The sequence below is a fragment of the Neovison vison genome, chromosome 11, assembly GCF_020171115.1.
Source record: "Neovison vison isolate M4711 chromosome 11, ASM_NN_V1, whole genome shotgun sequence".
Lineage (NCBI taxonomy): Eukaryota > Metazoa > Chordata > Mammalia > Carnivora > Mustelidae > Neogale > Neogale vison.
In genome coordinates this window covers 147,725,805-147,731,502 of record NC_058101.1, presented here as the reverse complement: position 1 = coordinate 147,731,502, position 5,698 = coordinate 147,725,805, and the positions used below count along the sequence as shown (strand labels likewise).

General features: G+C 39.9%; 1 pseudogene; it reads right to left on the bottom strand.

Annotated features, from left to right (window-relative positions):
• Positions 1 to 2,243: 2,243 nt before the first annotated feature.
• Positions 2,244 to 3,511, bottom strand: LOC122919157 (annotated as a pseudogene).
• Between the last annotated feature and the right edge of the window lie 2,187 nt (positions 3,512 to 5,698).

Here is a 5,698-nt window from a genome sequence, read left to right as displayed (position 1 = left end):
TGGAGAAACCTAACCTAGTCTGGGGATGGTCTGTGGGGGAAAAGCTAGGCAAAAGCCTTCCTTAGAGATACGTTTTATTTCTTTAAAAGATTTATTTATTTACTTGAGGTGGGGAGGAGTGGAGGAGAGGGAGAGAGAATCTTAAGCAGACTACCTGCTAAGCGTGGAGCCCCATGGTGGGGGGCAGAGTTTGAACTCATGACCCGAGCCAAAACCAAGAGTCAGCTGCTCAACCCACTGTGCCCTCCAGGTGTACCTAGAGATACATGTTATTTATTTATTTATTTATAGCTGAAATCGCCTCACTTATTGTTTTTTTTTTTTTATTATGTTACATTAGTCACCATACAGTATATCATTAGTTTTTGATGTAGTGTTCCATGATTCATTGTTTGCATATAACACTCAGTGCTCTATGCTATCCGTGCCCTCCTTAATACCCATCACCGGGCTCACCTATCTTTCCACCCCAGTCCCCCTAAAACCCTCAGTTTGTTTCCCAGAGTCCATAGTCTCTCATGGTTCGTCTCCCTCTCCGATTCCCACCCCTTCGTTTTTCCCTTCCTTCTGCTAATGTCCTCTGTGCTATTCTTTATGCTCCACAGGTAAGTGAAACCATATGATAATGGACTTTCTCTGCTTGGCTTATTTCACTCAGCATAATCTCCACCAGTCCCATCCATGTTGATGTAAAAGTTGGGTATTCATCCTTTCTGATGGCCGAGTAATATTCCACTGTATTTATGGACCACATCTTCTTGGCCCATTCATCTGTTGAAAGGCATAGAGATACGTTTAAAAAGATGGACCTAGGTTTGAAGTTTGGTTTTACTCAGAAGCAGAGAAATATGCTAGAGGGCCTTTATGGATTTCCTTCATGTTTACAATTCATGGGCTTGCCAAGTTTGTGTATATAGTTGAGGATTTTTTTTAAAATGAAGTAAATATGAAAGAAAATAATAAATTCCTTTTGAAACAGGGAGACTCGAAAATCTGAAATTGCAGTGGGCTGAGCTCAGTATTTCAGCCAGCATCCCTGACATCCCCTCATCGGACTTGGTCTCCTTAGGCCTAAATGAGCCTGTCAAAGTGTTAGTGCTTTTCCTAGAGACTGGACAGCCTCTTGTGGGGTTACCTTCTTGTGGAGAAGCAAAGCTCATTTTCTGCCTCAACAGTATTTATCTCCTTTAACTCTCTAATATCATGGGTGGGGGGGACGTCTTTACAGAAACTGTTAGTAAAATAAAAAAAACTAAATTGATCTTTCCTATGGAATTTAGAGTAACTAGAACTCACATTGCCTTTTAAATTATAACTGACAATTTTACCTGCCATGATCAGACCTTGATCCTCAGAATCAGGATCAGAACTATTATGACTCATAATCTTGTTAATAGGATACACAAATGGCTGGATTACAGTGGTACCAAGAACGGGTGCTTCTTGTCACGTCTGTTAAGTTTGAGTTTCTGAAACTCAAGGAAAAGGAAGACTTTTTCTAGCACAGAGAATATTGAATGAATGATCTAAATCTCCGGGTTATGACTGTCATAATAGTCATGAAATGATACCTCACTTACTTCATTAAGAATCCCTAAGTATGAGCATGAAATTCTAGAAAACCGACTTGAAATGCTTTGGGAGCATGGCTTTACTTATCCTGGGACTCACATTCTACCTCTTGGGTTCATAGCAATGTTCACTACAATACTAAAACCATAGTCATTTATCAAATGATTATCCACGGATTGGCTGCTATTTAGCCACTACCAACACTTCCATTGAAAAGTTTGTTATTGGAGAGTCATAATCAAAGGAATGTATCAACTTCTATTTCTCTTACTCTCTATACTCTATCCCTGAGGAAATTATATCCCCAGGAAACAATCTACCTGGATTATGTAATCTTAACTCCCCACAGAAATGTTTTTTTGAGATGTAGTAATTTACCCTCCCAACTTTGATAGAAATCTGCTGTATGAAGAAAATTTTGGAGTCATTTGCAAAACCCTGAAGTTAGGATATAATCCAGTTTGTACCCTAACGTTTGTTTCTTTTATTTTTTAAAATTTATAAATTTTTTTATTAACATATAATGTATTATTAGCCTCAGGGGTGTACTCTAGTGTTTCTTATGGAAAAATTTATTTTTGTATTTAGTGAAAGAAATTTCTTTCTTTAATGTACTTTTTTTCCCCTTTGAATGTGAAATCTCGTTACTATCACGTTTGCATCATCAAAACTTAGGATTTTGGTCTTTTCTTCTTGCCTTTGCAAAAGGCCAATAGAAACAAATTGGCTGAAAATAGTATCTACAACTTGTTGAGCAATTTCTATGTGACTGGCATGTCACCTTAAAATTTCCAACTCAGAAGTACTCAACCTTGTCCGATGTTAAAATAATCTGGAAATTAAAAAAAATAAAATAAAAATTAAGTCCCTAACCCCCAACCAATTGAATCAAGATCTTGGGGGATTAGGAGCTGGAAGGAGGTTATTTTTTTAAGTCTCCCAGGTAATCCTGATGCACAGAGAGGGTGAAAAACTCCTGCCCTGATTCTCATTCTCACAATTCCTTCTGAAGATAGCCTCATTTTCCAGATAAGAAAACTGAGTCTCAGGGAAGATGAGCTGCCTTGCCCAAAGTCACAGCTAAGATAGGGCAAAGGCGGGATTTAACCCCTCGGCCAATTCCAAAGCCTCTACTCCTTCGGTCCTCCAAGCTGTCACCTACATGCTCACCTACAATTGCTCAACAAGTTGTAGATATTATTTTCAGGGAAAATGTACAGGGCTCTGAAGTGTCAATGCAACCTCTCTGAGAAACAGTAATTTCTTCATCAGAAAAACGACATACCAGTGTGAAAACAAGTCAGGATATTATAGTCTTAGGCCCTGGATGCAAATCCTGGCCAAAAAGTAAGGCCTATCCTCACTGTGTGGTAATGGACATGTTTCTGAATCTCTCCAAACCTCATTTTCTCCAAGGGAATATTAATTTAGCTTCATAGGGTGGTTATGAGGATTAAATGAGATATGTAAATGTAAGTGTCTATGTAAAACGTTTGGTGGAGTGCCTGACACATAGTAGTGAGTCCTCAATAAATGGTAGTTGTTGTTTTTGTAAAAAAAAAGAAAGAAAAGAAACAAATTGGCTACTTTGACAACTTTAAAACGGTTTCTGAGAATGTCACCAACAGCGTGATCTTTGCAACCAAATCCTGCAACCAGAACTTCATGGTTTTCTGCGATATCGGTATCAAAGCTGTGTTTCTGGCCATTTTTGATCGGCTGGCTTCTGACACATTTCCTGATGGCAGAATTTCACAGTTTGGCTTGACCCCCAGTTTTTTCCAGCATAATTCTCTTTGAATGCAACGTGTCTTCAAGGGGGGTTGGCCTATAGGACAGTGTCCAAATGTGTTTTCTTGTACTGTTTATCATGCCACTTTTGGTGCTGTTTGTGACTGTGGAGCTTCCCGGTGGCACAAAGACTTTGACACTTGTCCATCCTGCTGGTGCTGCAGGCCCAAGTGAAAGATCAAATATAGTTTTGGCAAAATTGTGGCAAAATACACATAACATGGAATTTATCAACTTAACCACTCTAAAGGGTAAATTTCAGTAGCGTTAGGTATATTTACACCAATATGCAACTGATTAATTTTATTTATTTATTTATTTTTTACAGATTTTATTTATTTATTTGTGAGAGAGAAAGAGGGAAAGAGCAAGAGCAAGGGGTGGGGCAGAGGGAGAAGGACAAGCAGACTTCCCACCGAGCAGGGAGCCTGCCTGGTAGCGCAGTCCCAGGACCTTGGTATCATGACCTGAGCTGAAGGCAGACGCTTAGCTGACTGAGCCATCCAGGTACCCTGTGATGGTTAATTTGAATTCTCAACTTCACCAGGCCATAGTGCCCAAATATTTTGTCAAACATTATTCTGGCTATTTCTTTGATGGTGTTTTTGGGTGATATTTACATTTAAATTAGTAGACTCTGAGTAAAGCAGATTGCTCTCAGTGAGGTGAAAGGGCCTTACAATCAGCTGAAGGCTTGAATAGAACAAAAGATTGCCCTGGCCAAGAGGGAATCCCGCCCGTGCACAGCCTTCAGATTGAAACTGTAACATTAGGTCCTCCCCAGGTCTCCTGCCTGATGGCCAGCCCTGCAGATTTTCTACTTGTCAGTCTCAATAATTACATATTCCCTTTCTTCAAATAAAGCTCTCTCTATGTAGATAAGCATCATTTTGGTTCTGTTTCTTTCTTTCTTTTCTTTTTTTATTCTATTTTTATTTAATTGACAGAGACAGAGCCCAAGCAGGGGAGCAGCAGGCAGAGGGAGAGGGACAAGCAGACTTCCTACTGAGCAGGGAGCCTGACGTGGGACTCGATCCCAGGACCCAGGATCATGATCTGAACTGAAGGCATTTGCTTAACCAACTGAGTCACCCACGTGCCCCTTGGTTCTTTTTCTCTGGAGAATCCTGATGCATACACCCACTGAATAAAAACTACTTCTTTCCCTCTCTCAGGCCTTGGTGACCACCACTTTACACACACCATTGTACGTAGAGACCACATTTTGTTTTTCTATTCAATTGTCAATGAACATTTTGGTTGCTTTAATCTTTTGGCTATTGTGAATAACGCTGCTATGAACATGTGTGCACAAATAACTCTTCCAGACCCTGCCTTCCATCCTTTTGGAGATATATACTCAGAAGTGGGACTGCGAGATCATACGGTAATTCTATTTTTAATTTTTTGAAGAACCATCGTACTGTTTACATAGCAGCTGCCTCGTTTTACATTCCCACTGACAGGGTACAAAGCTTCCAATTTCTCCACATCCTTGCCAACCACTTGTTATATCCAGCAATAATAATCCTGCAGGAACTCCAAATAATCTTCTTTAGGGCACATTTTTGTTGTGGAATAGTATTTTACCTGTGTGTGTGTCTGGAGGGGGATGCTGACATAGACCCGATCCTAAAAAACATAATACTAAGGTTTGCTTAAGGCTTGCTACATAGATAATTTAGGCTGAATCTCCATGATATCAAAACAATGATTTAGAAGTGAAACATCCTCTCAAGAGAAATTTCTTTACCCTATAGCACCAAATGACTGAAGTGGCTGATTTTACTGTTTAGAATTTCTATACAATGGGCACCTGGGTGGCTCAGTGGGTTAAGCCTCTGTCTTTGGCCCAGGTCGTGATATCAGGGCTCTGGGATCGAGCCCTGCATTGGGCTCTCTGCACAGCGGGGAGCCTGCTTCCCCCTCTCTCTCTGCCTGCTTCTCTGCCTACTTGTGATCTCTCTCTTTCTCTGTTGAATAAATAAATAAAATCTTAAAAAAAAAAAAAGAATTTGTGTACAAGTAGGCTTATTTAAGGTTTTTCTCCCTACCATATACATGGATCATTGTAAAATGTCACCAAGTCTTTTGGAGGACTAAGCATTTTTAAATTCTGAGGAAGTTTATAATGTAAAGCAGAAGGTGCAGACTGGCAGGCTGTAGCCCACATCAGGCCATACAGACTTATTTGATTTGGCTTCCACATTTGTTGGCCCACACAGTATTTTTTCAAAAATGTGAATTAGTTGACAACTTCTTTTTAAAACAGAGAGATCTCAGGCAAAAAGCTTGATTTCGAGTTTTTGGGGAAAAACTAGCTGACCTGGCAAGA